Source organism: Cucumis melo, chromosome 10 (assembly GCF_025177605.1).
Source record: "Cucumis melo cultivar AY chromosome 10, USDA_Cmelo_AY_1.0, whole genome shotgun sequence".
Taxonomy (NCBI): Eukaryota; Viridiplantae; Streptophyta; class Magnoliopsida; order Cucurbitales; family Cucurbitaceae; genus Cucumis; species Cucumis melo.
The window spans coordinates 16,334,941-16,349,246 of NC_066866.1; the positions used below are offsets into that span (position 1 = coordinate 16,334,941).

Consider the following 14,306-nt stretch of genomic DNA (forward strand, 5'->3'; position numbering starts at 1 on the left):
TGTAAAGGAATCTGTCTAGGCGAGAGCAAGTTGCATTTGATCTTAGATTAGACCAAGTGAATTTTCTATTTGTGATAGGAGGGTCCACCAAGTTGAATCTTTGAATGAAAAGATTAAACTTATTCATTCCATGTTTTGCAGGATTTTTTGCTGATGTTTTCTGTTTGTATCTAACAATGTTGAAGTCTCCACATAATAGCCATTCCTGTGTAAAGATAGATGCGAGGTTGTGTAATTCAGTCCACATGTCTTTCCTTTCTTTTCTTCTTGGGGGACTATAGATAGTCGTTAGCCACCAAGATTGGTTTTTTGAATTTTTGAAATTTGCAGACAAAGTGCATTTGCCTTCCGAAACATTTAGTATATTGTGTTTGAGATCATTCCAAAGCACAATAATACCTCCAGAGTGTCCATTTGATTTTTTATAAATCCATTTTATTCCTTTTCTTCCTCATATCGATTTGATGAAGAAGTTGTTCACAAAGAGAAGCTTAGTTTCTGTTAGAATAACAAGATCAGGATCGTAACTTGAAATTGAAGATTTTATTTGTGCTCTTTTTTAGGGAGAGTCTAATCCCCTTACATTCCATGTCAACAATTTCATAAATTAAACAACAGAACCCAATCCCTCCATTCCTTTTCCTTTATCAAACAATTCTTTGATTAGGCCCCCTGCACTTATTGCCCCATACTGATTGTCCCCTTCAAAGAATTCAATTGCATTGTTGGTCGATGGTAAGTCAGTCTGGGAGACATGAGAGAGCTTGAGATTGTTTGTCTTGAGCCAGTCTTTTAGCTGTCTTTTGAAGAATTCTTCTCCTTCACTTCTATTCTATCTTCTTTTTCTTTTTTTTTTTTTGCCGTCTTTGTGCTTCTAGTTCTGATTGGTCTATGTCAGTTAGAATCTTCCGAGTTTTGGGTTGAGATGATTTGAGGGGGAGTTTCCAAAACCACATCAGGTGTTTCTTCAATTTGTTCAGTGTTCTGTGTTGAATTTTGGTCTTCCTTGCCGAGATCTTAAGGGTTGTAGTTAAGATCAACTACTAGTTCTCCTTCCTCTTCTATTGTTTTGCTGTCCGCCATTTGGATTGGCTAGACTTGAAGATCTTCTTTCTCTGCATTGAAATCCTCTTTTTCTTTGCAAATTTTGCTTTGTATGCTTTTAATGGGAGGAGCTGGGATCTTCTGGATACTGTCATTATCTATATCCATCGCATCCTCCATCATGATTTGCTTTGATGGTCCCGTCTTTGTACAAAATAACGAGTTTTATTTTTTGGTGAGGTGAAGCATAGCTTCTTTCTATAGCTGACTTTTCTATTTCTTTTGCACTCATCCATTCTTGCATGAATTGAATTTTCACCTTTCTCAGAGGAGTCATCATTGGCATGCATTAATTTTTTAGCTTTCTCTATCCACACTTCTCTCTTCTCTTTCTTGTTGGCAGTAGATTTAGCTTGATTCTCCACATTAAAAACCTTGGCTTTTGTTTGATACTCTCTAGATGAGATCTCAACATTTAATTTCCTTTCTTTGAATTCAAATTTTTTAGGTGGTATCGCCAAGTTTCCGATGAAGGAGAACTGTTCACACTCCGAGTTGAACTCATCAAACTCGATTGCAGCCTGTCTCTTGAAAGAGCCGTGAATCTTGACCTACCTTTCCATTAGCCATTTTCCTGATATTAGGGAGTAGGTTTGAACTGTGAAGATGTAACGACCCGACTCCTTATACTGAATCGAAGTCATTACCAATATAGAACAAGTGGTTTAAGTCTTGAAAAAATTTCAAAACGCATACGGTTTAAGAAATTTTATTTATAAAATTCAAACAAGGTAGTCATGCAGAAACGTAAAAGCAATCTGAAATCCTACTCGGGCCCTATCTACATAAAAGATGGTAAGTGATGTAAAGTACTCAATTTCAAACGCGAAAATCTGAAATAAGAATAAGCGGAAGCGGTAGTCCCTATGGCCCTCCACGGTCTCACTTCGGGTCGCTCGCCAGCTTGCCCTTGCCCTTGCCCCGTCCTCTACCTGAAAACATAAAACGAAGAGAGTGAGTATAAAAATACTCAGTAAGGGACCCACTACTAGTCCCACTAGGTGCCTGTTAACTTCCTGTTAGAGTCCTGATAACTGGTACCCAATCTCTGGCACGTTCCCGAACACGTGCAATCATGCGCTCCCGTAGGAACGTAACTCTGGTCTTCGGTGCCCCGAGGGACACCTAGGACAGTCGGGATGCGAGGACCCCGTCGAGTCACTCGAGTCATATCTATATCCATGCTAGACTGGTGTCCCGTCGGACCACACAGTCCTCAATAGGTGGTGATCCCGAAGGACACCCATGCAGGTACGACTCTAACAGATCGAGCTAACAGGTACCCTAAGTGCAGTATACATACACATGGCATCAGCATATAACATATCATATAAATCATCTCTGCCCTCTCCGTCTCGACATTCGTCGTATAACTATAACGGCTCTCGCCACACATAACAGGCTATAGTATAGCCATACCGTCATTTACATCATACTAACATTGATTTCAGGCATCGTACCGTCCAATCCCCAACATGCAAAATTGGAGTATACATCATCTCATATTTCTAAGCGTGGAGCTAGTAGTAGAATCTCTTACCTGGAGATTTACTTGACGAGTCCTAACCGCGAGGCAGTACGCTTTCCAAGCGACGAGGTCCTAACTGTTTAATATGCCAAAATTCGTAATTAGGTCGCCCACGATTAACGGTTCAAAACTCATTCGAAATGACTTACCCTAGAAGGAGATTGCAGTGCTCAAGCCCCTACTGAAGAAATCCCCCGCTGCAGCAGTTACTTGGTCCAAGACGTCCCTTAAGAAAAATGATCCAATTAAATTCCAAATTAAATTAACTAGTGCCCAAAATATTGAATCTTACTGGATAATACCAAAATAATTGATTTAATTACCAAAAATTAGGTGGAAGGAGCCAAATTAGGCTTGGCGGCTCGGCTGGAAGGAGACAGAGATCGGCTCGGCTCGGCTTGGCGCAAGGATCTTGCGCGTGCGGCTCGGCTCGCGTCAGCAAGGAGGCGCGGCTCGGCTTGCAGTGCAGGCGGCGCGGCGCGGCTTGTGGTGCAGACCGGCGCGGCTCGTGGCGTGGGATGGGCGCGCGCGGGCTCGGCTTGCGACTCGGAGCGGGCGTGCGCGAGCGTGGAGCGGGTTCGGTTTCGGGCGAGCGGGCGCGGGTCGGTTTCGGGCGAGCGGGCGCGGATCGGTTTCGGGTTCGGGCGTCGGCCGAAACGTGGGTTCGGCTTCGACGGCTGGAGGCACGCGCGGCGGATCGGCTTCGAGTGGCGGCTGCGGGAGACGGCTGTGCGCGGATCGAAGCGGCTCCCTTCGGCTTCGATCGGAGCGGCGCGGCTGGCTGGCTTCGGCTGTCTCGACGAGTCCCGGCTGCGCTGCGTCGGATCTACGCGGCGCGGCGTGGCTGGCTGCGGATACGGCGCTCGGCTGCGCGGATGAGGAGCGGCTCCGGATTCGGCTTGCAGACGCGGTGCGGCTGGGATGGTGGTTCGGCTCTACTACGGCCGGCTCCGAGGGTTATTTTCGCAGCTGGCGGCGGTGGCGTGCGGTGGCGTGCGGCGGCGTGCGGCGGCGGCGGAGAGTGGCGGCGGCTATGGTGGGGCTAGGGTTTTTCTTGGGAAGGTGATGAGTTTCACGCCTCCCAATGCCCCCTTTTTAAAGAATAAAAGAATAAAGAAATAAAAAATAAATTAACACCCACACCAATTTACTTTCTTTTCTTCTTTTATTATTAATTTCTTTTCTACTTTAGTCCAATGGCAACTCTCCTCTCTCTCTCTTCATTAAAGCCACCATTGACCCTTTCCAAGGCATTAATTAATTTGTTGCTTCACAATTAATTAATTTATTTCACTCTTAAACCTCAACAATTAAATACCAAGCCAAGGAAAATTTTAACCTTAATTAAGTGTAAGTCAAAATAAATCTCATTTCATAACCACTTTAAAAAAATAAAATACTCTTGAGGTGAACAATGGAACTCTAATCTACTGGGGCGTTACAGAAGAAGTTTCCTTTTTGATCATTGATTCTAATGAAAGCTAGGATAAAACCAGAATAATTGTAACAGACTTTGATTTTTGCCTCCAAGAGGTCTGTCATTTCTATTGTTTCCTTTGCCACTGCTATGAATCCTCCACAAGCCTTCTCGATCTTCAGAAAAGTATCGTATGCTCATGCGTGTATATGGATCCCTCTAAATGAAAGCCAACCCCTACAACTTGGGATTAGTTTCATTGAGGAATGTTTTTCAGGGGACGAAGTCTCAAACTTAACGTAGAAAGTGCCCACTGTGGTCCATTCTGTGTTATTACAGAGAAGCTTTGCATGAACTGATTCGTTGAAGGAAACCAGAGCTTTCTCGGGGTGGAAAGGCTTGAAAGTAAATGAAGCTCCGATTTGTTTTTTGAGATTGAACATTATCTTAATCCAATCATCATGAAAGAGTCTTCTAGTGATCACCACTGTGTTGTTCCAGTTGAACGGGTTTTTTGAGAAGATTCATTTCTTTCAATCTCTTGATGAGCTTGAATTGGAATCACTTCCGCTACTTTTAGTTAACACTTGAGCATAAGATCTATTTGACGAGCTTGAAGAAGTTGAATCCATAGAGGACTAGGTTTTTTCTTTGATTTCTTTGATTTTGAAGTCCACTGGAGGCCTTTTTTTTTTTTTTTTTTGTTCTATTTCCACATTTGGGCTAATCATGGACAAAAATGAAATCCACCCACTTGATTTAGGATCTTTAGGCACTAAAATGCAGCATTTTCTTCCATGAGTGTCAACCCTGAACACCTCAGCTGTGTTTCCATTTCTGTCTGTAGTTTTTCTTATCCAAGGTACAAGGTCTTCATACCTTTTTTCTAGGAAGAATCTGTTGCACTTTGGAGTTGCAATGAGAATCTTTAAAGTCTTTATGAGCTAGTTGAGAGAGTCACCGCTTGTTAGGATTGAAAATAACTTGTGTGCTCCCGTTTTCGTGATCCAATATCTCAAGGGGGTGGAATGTTTGTCCAAAGAAAGGACAAAATCTTTTTTCTCGATTTTGCATGATCGTGGAAGATGCTTGAAAAATGCCATTTTGCTATTGAAAGTACAGACAAACTGAAGTTAAGTGAAAGGGATGTGAGGGAAAGTACCTTTAGTAAGGCAGAGATAACTGGACGTAGTGGTTTTGCATGGTTGGTAGTTGAAGTAGTTAAAGCCTGTCGCCGCCATTTTCTTCCAATGCATATTCATCAGGTGAGATTTTTTTTAGTTGTAGTTACATGAGGCTCTTCAGCTCCGCCGTCGTTCTAGAGAGAAGGCAAAGAAAAATCTCTCTCCTTCTTCCTACTTAGAACGCGAAGAGATTGAAACCAATTTGGTTATTTAATTTGAATGCTTTTTCTTAAGTTTTTGTTTGAATCGCCACTCAATTTGTGTGCTTGCTTTATTGTGTTGCTTTGTTTAGCTTTATATTTAGTTTCCTTTATACATTCACTTTTGGGTTGTGAAGAATTAGTCGTTTTTCTTTTTCACACTCCTTTTGTGAAAAAACAAATATTATATATGATCAATATTATTATTAGCCGCTACTATTTACAATTACCATGCATTGCAATAATGTTCAACTTCTAATTTACAAATGTTTTAATCAATATATATGAACATGTCAACGATAAGAGACCAATATTATGATATAATCCTCTCCATCAATAGAACTCGTATCTTTTTTCTTTTTCCTGTTTTCTTGTTTTTTTACCACTATTGTATAATGAATAATGAACTCAAAGGATGATTGTTCATATTAGTTACCTTAAAGTAATTTTTCATCTTCTTGTCTCACTCGACTTATTTAGAGAGAATTATAAGATAATTGTTTCAACTATGGTAAGATATGGTAAGATTTTTAGATAGTAATAACTTTTAATGTAGTTTTTGAGAGTTTTATGGAATATTTGGGTGAATATACTTATCAAGCATTGGTGGAGTGGTCTAAATATTGAAAAGGGGCGACAAGAAAAATAGCAAAATCTAAGGTTTACTTTGGATAAATGGCAAATTTATTTTTAAATTGTCAAAATAGCAAAACAGTTAATTTTCACATAATAAATGGGATAACTATGCCTTAAATGCTCCTACCTATTTTACAATATAGACTCCTAAATACAATAGTAAGAAAAACTACGAATACCCTGTAATTAATACATACTATGCACTCCCTTCAATTTTCTAATTTTTCCTCCAAAAAAATAAACCATCTTCTGTAAAGCTTTTCGGCGTATTTGTTCTTCCGTTTTTTAAAGGCTTTCCGGCGCATTTCCACCATAGCTTTCTCTTTCGTTTTTCCACCGTCGCTTTCTCTTTCGTTTTTCCACTGTCGCTTTCTCTTTCGTTTTTCCACCGTCGCTTTCTCTTCCGTCGCTTTTCCACAATCGATTTCTCTTCTGTCGCTTTTCCACCGTTTGCATGCCCTTCCTTTTTTAATCGGTTGCACCACCCAAAGTATTGGTGAGTTGTTTCGTTTCAAGCTTCTATTTCTTCTTCAACCTTTGGATTTTTCCTCTGTTTTCTGCATGTATCGGTAAAAAATACTAAGTTCTCAAAATTTTCTTCAAATTTTCTCTGGTTCTAACAATCTTCAAATTTTTAAATGGCTTTCCACCCGCATTTGTTTTCCACCCGCACCATCGCTTTCCACCTTCTTCTTTTAGTACAAATTTTAGTTTCCCTTAATTCCGGTTGATTGTCTTCCGGTGAATGTTCTATTTTTGTTTCCCTTAATTTTGGTTGGTTGGCAAAATTAAAGATAGATAATATTTTATTTGCCATGATTTTAGAGAGGGCTGGAATTTGATTCTAAACTTAAGTATTGTCATTATATTTGCCATAATTTTAGAGAATGGTTGAAATTTGAATTTTACGTTAGATTTGAAATTTGAATCTTTTAAATGATTTTTCGTTACATTTTTAATATTTTTGTTAATAGTTAATTATTGCATCATCTTTATCATTATTTTAAGAAGTATTCATTGCATTAAAATTATAGGACGTTAATAGCTAAAGTTTGAATATATAATTATTGAAGGTAAAAATCGAAATAATTAGGGGATATTGAAATCAATTGAATATGTTTAGGGATCTTTGAAAGAATATAATAATTTTTGATTTAGTTAATAATTATCATACGTGGGTGTGTTCACAAATACACTATAATCGGTTTGCACCACCCAAAGTATCGGTGAGTTGTTTCGTTTCACGCTTCTCTTCCTTCTTCAACCTTTGGATTTTTCCTCTGTTTTCTGCATGTATCAGTAAAAAAATACCGAGTTCTCAAAATTTTCTTCAAATTTTCTTCGGTTCTAACATTCTTCAAATTTTCAAATGGCTTTCCACCCGCATTTGTTTTTCACCTGCACTGTCACTTTCCACCTTCTTTTTTTAGTACAAATTTTCGTTTCCCTTAATTCTGGTTGATTGTCTTCCGGTGAATCTTCTATTTTTGTTTCCCTTAATTCCAGTTGGTTGGCAAAATTAAAGATAGATCACATTTTATTTGACATGATTTTAGGGAGGATTGGAATTTGATTCTAAACTTATTATTTCCATTATATTTGCCATAATTTTAGAGAATGATTGGAATTTGATTTGAATTTTACTTGAGATTTGAGATTTGAAATTTGAATCTTTTAAATGATTTTTCGTTACTTTTTTTTAATGTTTTTGTTAATAGTTAATTATTGCATCATCTTTATCATTATTTTAGGAAGTATTCATTGCATTAAAATTTTAGGACGTATTTATTGCATTAATAGCTAAAGTTTGAATATATAATTATTGAAGGTAAAAATCGAAATAATTAGGGATATTGAAACCAATTGAATATGTTTAGGGATCTTTGAAGAATATAATAATTTTTTGATTTAGTTAATAATTATCATAAGTGAGTGTGTTCACAAATACACTGTAATCGAATATGTGATATTTTATTTGATTTTTCTATCTCCTTAAATATACTGTATTTGAATCTGGACAGTTCTCATCCGTTGAGTTTTATTTGATCATTGTCGGGGAATTTCGATATAAGTAACATAATCTTTATTTGAGTTTCGAATTGTTGCAATCTTTCCAATAAACGGTCAACCTAGAGACAGAAACTTCTGAATTTGGAAAAAGTTTACATTGAATACAATTTGCAAATTCTTGAAACGATGATGAAACTGGAACATATACATCAAGGAGGCGATAGTCAATATACCGACAGGACTCAATCCATCTACCATCGAATACGATCTTCACTCGTTGTAAAGCCATGGAAAAAATTCAAAGGGAACACGTTTATCGAATAAAGTATTCACTGCTAGATTGTATATAGGAGGGATGAATATTAAATTAAATTATTGTTTCATATATTATACGGGTACCTGTTTCATTTGTAGGGATCATGTTTTAATTTGATGTAATGGTCGGATATTACGAAAATATGGTAGACAAGAGCAAAGAAATAAAATGTATATAACATAATCTTATGAATATAATGTTGGGAAGGCAATATTAGTTATTTTTCTAAAGTAGTTTAGAATATAAAGATGTTAAAATTTCAAAAATAATATGCTTTGCTCTGTTCTTCGTTGAAATTTATGTTTTAATGGCCATGAACGTTCCGGTGAAATTTCAAAAAGATTGTCTTTCGGTGAATCTTGTGTTTTGGTTTCAATTAATTTCGGTTAGTTGGCAACATTAACGATAGATCACAATTTTAGGGATATTCCCAATTTTAGGGATAATTCCGGTTTGTGTTTTGGCATGATTTTAGGGATAGTTGGGATTTGAATTTAAACTTATGTATTCTCATTATATTTGCCATAATTTTAGGAAATGATTGGAATTTAAATTTAAATTTTAGAGATTTGAATTTTGAATGTTTTAAATGCTTTTCCGTTAGGTTTTTTAATGTTTTGTATATGGTTAATTATTGCATCATGTTTATCATTATTTTAGGAAGGAAGAATTCATTGCATTAAAATTTTAGAACCTATTCATTGCGTTAATAGCTATTGAAGGAAAAAATCGGTAGCTAAAGTTTGAATATATAATTATTGAAGGAAAAAATAGAAATAATTAGGGGATATTGAAATCAATTGAATATAGTTAGGGGTCTTTGAAATAATATAATAATTATTTGATTTTGTTAATAATTATCATAAGTGGATGTGTTTACAGATACACTGTAATCGGCTATGTGATATTTTGTTTGATTTCCCGGGTTCCTTAAATATATTGTATTTGATTATGGATAGTTCTCATCCGTTGAGGGGCATTTTCGATCGAAAAAAGTTGAAAATTATTCTAGACAGTTAGTTTTGCCATAAATATAAAAAAAAATTAACAGTTTGCTATTTTGACAATTTCCATTCTTATGTTTGCCATTTCCACGGATTTTCCTATTGAAAACACTTTTCGTCCCAAGGCATTTAGAGGTTGTTTGGCCCGTGGTTTTGGAATCAAGTGGACTTGGCCCATGCTTGGCCCACAGTCTGAAAGTAATGGAATAAGAAATGGGGTAAATCGGTGGTTTCAATGTTTTTACAAAAGAAAAAAAGAAAAAAAAATCTCTCTTAATTTCTTATGGATCTCTCATCGTCTCTCTCCCCATTTCTTCTTCAGGCTCTCATTCAAACCCTAGCCTCTTTATCTCCTCATTTTTCTCTTCTTTCGTCAAGAATCTTTCGACGGAGGACTTTTTCTTTTCTCATACAAAGAAGCAACAGTAAGAGGAAATCGGATGCTGACGGAGAAAAGACAGATTTATTGACGAGTTTGTGCTATTCGTAATGCTTTTTTTTTTGTAATTTTTTAATGCTTTCTTTATTCTAATTATTTTTTTTTTGTATTGCTTTGTTCATTTTTTTTGTTTTGTCTTTTCTGTTCTCGATTTTGTTGTAAGGTTCTTTTTTTGTGTTTTTTCTATTCTGCATGCGTTTCTTTGTTGTAAGGTTCTTTTTTCCTGTGTTTTTTTCTTAGCATGCATTTCTTTGTTGTAAGGTTGTTTTTTTCTTGTAGTTTTTCTGTAATGCATGCATTTTTTTTGTCGTAAGGTTCCTTTTTTCCTGTATTTTTTTATGTTTTGTATTGCAAGATATGCCTTTTTTTTTTATTTATTACTTTTCCCATTCTTGGTTTGTGTAGTCATAAAAGTTGAAGTTTATTATGGGCAACACCCGTTCAAATCTCATTACCAGTTCTGTTAGAAATTCAAATTTTGGTTTAGTACTAAAACTATCATATTAAAAGAATCCTTGGGATTGTTATTGATTAATGAGACCTTTCGAAGGTAACGAGTTAACTTGGATGCTCATGAATATATTAAAAAAAAGAAAGTGATATATCGTTCATACACTCTCCGTGGCAGTGTTTTGTATGTGTTAGATAATTTGGACATTGCTTCAATTCTCAGATTCTTGCTTACTTTCTTGTTATTATTGAAAAACTTATTTTTTTTGTAATACATTATAGTTTTATTTTTTAGTCAAGGCACAAAAACAATGCTCAATAACCCATTTTTCACTTGATTTCTGCTTACGAATCTAATAATAATGATCTTAGGTTCTTCATATGTGCATTGCATTCACATTATATTGATCTTCAATTCTTGATTATGTGAAGCTTAGATGCTCATTAACCAGTTATATTAAAACATCAAGCTTCAATTTTTTATTACTCTTCTAAATTAAAGTTTATAAATCATTTGCAATTGTGGTGTTGATGATTAAGTTTTAGAACATTTTGGTTATTTGTTTGTTTTAAAACATCAAGCTTTAATATTTTTATTACTTTTCTAAATCAAAGTTTGCAAATCAAGTTTGTGTAGTCTTAATGTTGATTAAGTTTTAAAACATTTTGGTTACCTTTGATTTGTTTATTTGGTAGTTGAGAAATTTAAATTTGACAAAACAATATATTTGAGTGATTTGACCGTAGATAATTATAATTGAGAGAGATTTCAATTTAGAAATCTTATTTTTATTTATATATGGGGTAGTTGTATTTGTATTAAAAAGAATTTAATAGTTACTTTTTGGTAGGTGAGAAATTTAAATTTTGGAAATCTTATTTTTATTTGATTTATATTTAATACATGGTAATCATTATTTCTTTATTTATTATTTGTAGTTGAGTAATTAGAAAGTAAATGTTTATTATTCACACATCCATTTGTTTTAAATAGAACATTTCTCCTTCGTTTCTAAACACACAACCTCTCTGGTTTGTATCTAAAATTTATTTTCTTTGAGGTTGAGGTCATAACATTCTTCTATATCTTTGAGTGGTAATTATTTTACATCTATTTTATATAGACTTTGTTTTATATATATTATTATCTTTTTTTTTTCTTATACTATTATTTTACTCATCAACTAATGCACTTTCCTTTTCCATTGTTCTTTGATATTTTGTTTAGGGTATGTATATTTTGCTTTGCTAATGTACACTTTTCTTTGTTTTCCAACTATCAGGAGGTAAGTTCAATTGTATTACTGTAACAACTCAACTCCTCATACTGAGCCGAAGTTATTACTAAAGGTAAAACACATGATTTAAGCCATAAAGTTTAGTAAAAAAAAAAAACCTCAGAATTTTATTTATAAAACCAAACCAAGGTAATATGCAAAATGTAAATGATGTTAAAATCCTACTCGGGCCCTATCTACTTTTAAAGAAACGAAATAGTAAATAAGGAAGAAAATGAAACTCAAGTACAAAATGTCTAAAATGGGGTTAGCGGAAGCAGAAATCTCTATGGCTCGCCACGGTCACTTGTGGTCGCTCGCTAGCTTGCCCTTGCCCCTACCTCGGCCTCTACCTGAAAACATGTCATGGAAAGAGTGAGTATAAAATACTCAGTAAGGGACCCACTACTAGTCAACTTCCTATTAGAGTCTTGAAACTGGTACCCCATAACTGGCACGTCCCCGAAACGTGCAACACGTGCCCCTGTAGGGGCAAGCTGGTCCTTGGTAATTCCCAATGGAATACCTAAGACGCTCGGGCTGTGAGCGGTCCCGTCGGATCGCTCACGTCATCTCTGTGTCAATGTCAATATCAGACTGGTAATCCCGTCAGACTACGCAGTCATAAGTGGGAGCGACCCCGTCGGGTCTCTCCATCATGTCTGTGTCATAAAGGTGGTGATCCCGAAGGACACACATGTGGGTACGACTCTAATAAGAGGCTAACATACACCCTAACCATAGCATACATATACATAACATCATCATGTAATCATATCACATCTCATCACTACAACCAAACATAAAGTCATAATCAGCCGTCACACATTAACCCTGTCATCATAATAAGTCACATCATGCCCTCATTAATTATACCATCGTTATGCAATGTAGTCTTCAAGTGCATAACTAGGAATGCATGCAGTCTCACGATTCTAGTCGTAGGGCTAGTGGTAGAAATCTCTTACTTGGAGATTTGGTTGACGAGTCCTAATAGTAAGAAAAAGATGTGCTTTCCAAGCAGCGGGGCCCTAAATGATTAGAAATAACAATTAAAACCTAACCTTCATGGAACAAAGTCCAAGAGTCGTTTGAAGCAACTTACCCCAAAATCAAGGTTGCGCTAACTCCCTTTAAGTCGAGAAATCCCACGCTCCAACACCAATTTGTCCAACCGGCCCCTTTCAGAAAAATAATTTAATTTAATCCAAAAATTAAATTATTTAAAACTAAAATTTCTCTTCGTTGGGTATGCCAAAACCCGACTAACTTACCAAAACTTACCAAGGAAACGTGGGGAAAGACCAAAAATTAGATGGCTAAAAAGGCTTGCGGCTCGGCTGAAAAGCAGGGACCGGCTCGGCTCGGACACAGGTGTTGCGCGCGTGCGGCTCGGCTTGCGGCAGAAGGGAGGCGCGCTCGGCTAGCGGATGGGCGCGGCTCAACTTCGCGGCTCAACCGACGGCACTCGGTTTCAGTGGCCAACGTTCGGCTCCCACGGGCGGTTGCAGCTGGGCGACGACGGGTTTCGAGGCGAAGGGGTACGCAGAACGGGTCGACGGAGCGACGCGAGTTGAATCGGGCGGATGGCTGCGCGGGTCGAATCGGGGCGGAGCGTCGTGGGTTGAATCGGGCGGATGGCTGTGGCTTGGCTGAACTGTTCGGCTGAACGGTAGACGCTTCGCGACTCCCGACTCGATGCGGCAGCGCGGAATGGACGAAGAACCGGCTCGGGATTGCGGCTGGGCTCCCGACGAATCGGCTGGAATCCGGCGGCGAGGGCGGCGACGCGGCAGAGCTAAGGTCGGCGGCGGCTAGGGTTTTCAACAATGTCTTCCTTTTTTTTTCTTCCAAAAATTTCTCTAGGTTTCTCTCTCTTGTTTTCTTTTCCAAAAAGAGAATTTATTTTTGATACACGGGTCCCAATGCTTATTTAAACCCACTTACTCTACCTTCTCTCTCTTTCCCAAATCTCATTAAATCCCCCCTTTTTCTCTCTTTTTTTTTTTTTGAAAAAGAATCTTTCTTTCTTTTCCCTAATTAAATCCTCACCTCTCTCTCCTTAACCAACCAATTTTAATCTTTAACAACAAAACTTCACCAATTTATTTTCAAATAAAACAATTAAAATCCAACCAAATAAAAATACTCCCAACCTTAATTAATCACAAATCAAAATGATAGAGTTCCTCAAATAACTTCGGATTTTTCCGTAACCACACTTAAATAATAATAAATGGAAATCAAATTTGTCGGGGCGTTACAATTAGTTTCACCTATCTCATTTCATTGATCGTTTTCTTTTCTTTTTTTTTTTTAGGTTTTGTCTTGCTTTGTCTTGCATAGACACTCACCATTGCCTAATGTGTTCTTTTATTTCCTACATTTGTATAAGGGCTTTTGCATTTTTAATTTCTTTGTTAGTACATTCATGTTTTGTATATTATGATTGTGTTATATTTGTCAGATTATTTGTTTGAACTTTTGAGAATACTTTGTTTGAAATTTCATTTGTAATATTATTTTTTTCTTTTTAAGTTAATTTATATTGTTCACTTATTGTAATAAAAACATAAGGGCTACATATGTTTTTTATAAACAAAAAACTCACTTGAAACCTCTATTTGTGAATAACAATAATCCTGGTTTTTTCTAGAAACAAATGGAAGGAGTGTTACTAACTTTTTTCTTAAAAAAATTGGCCTAAAAATAACTATGGTTGATGCGATATAAGCTTGTTA

At 36.6% G+C, this 14,306-nt stretch overlaps 1 long non-coding RNA gene across 1 annotated transcript; it reads right to left on the reverse strand.

The window, feature by feature from the left end:
• Positions 1-1,812: 1,812 nt before the first annotated feature.
• LOC127151291 (uncharacterized) lies at positions 1,813-3,507 on the reverse strand. Its single transcript, XR_007824152.1, has 3 exons — positions 2,956-3,507; positions 2,782-2,858; positions 1,813-2,708 (listed from the first exon to the last, which is right to left on the reverse strand). It is a non-coding gene; the product is annotated as an uncharacterized LOC127151291 (long non-coding RNA).
• Between the last annotated feature and the right edge of the window lie 10,799 nt (positions 3,508-14,306).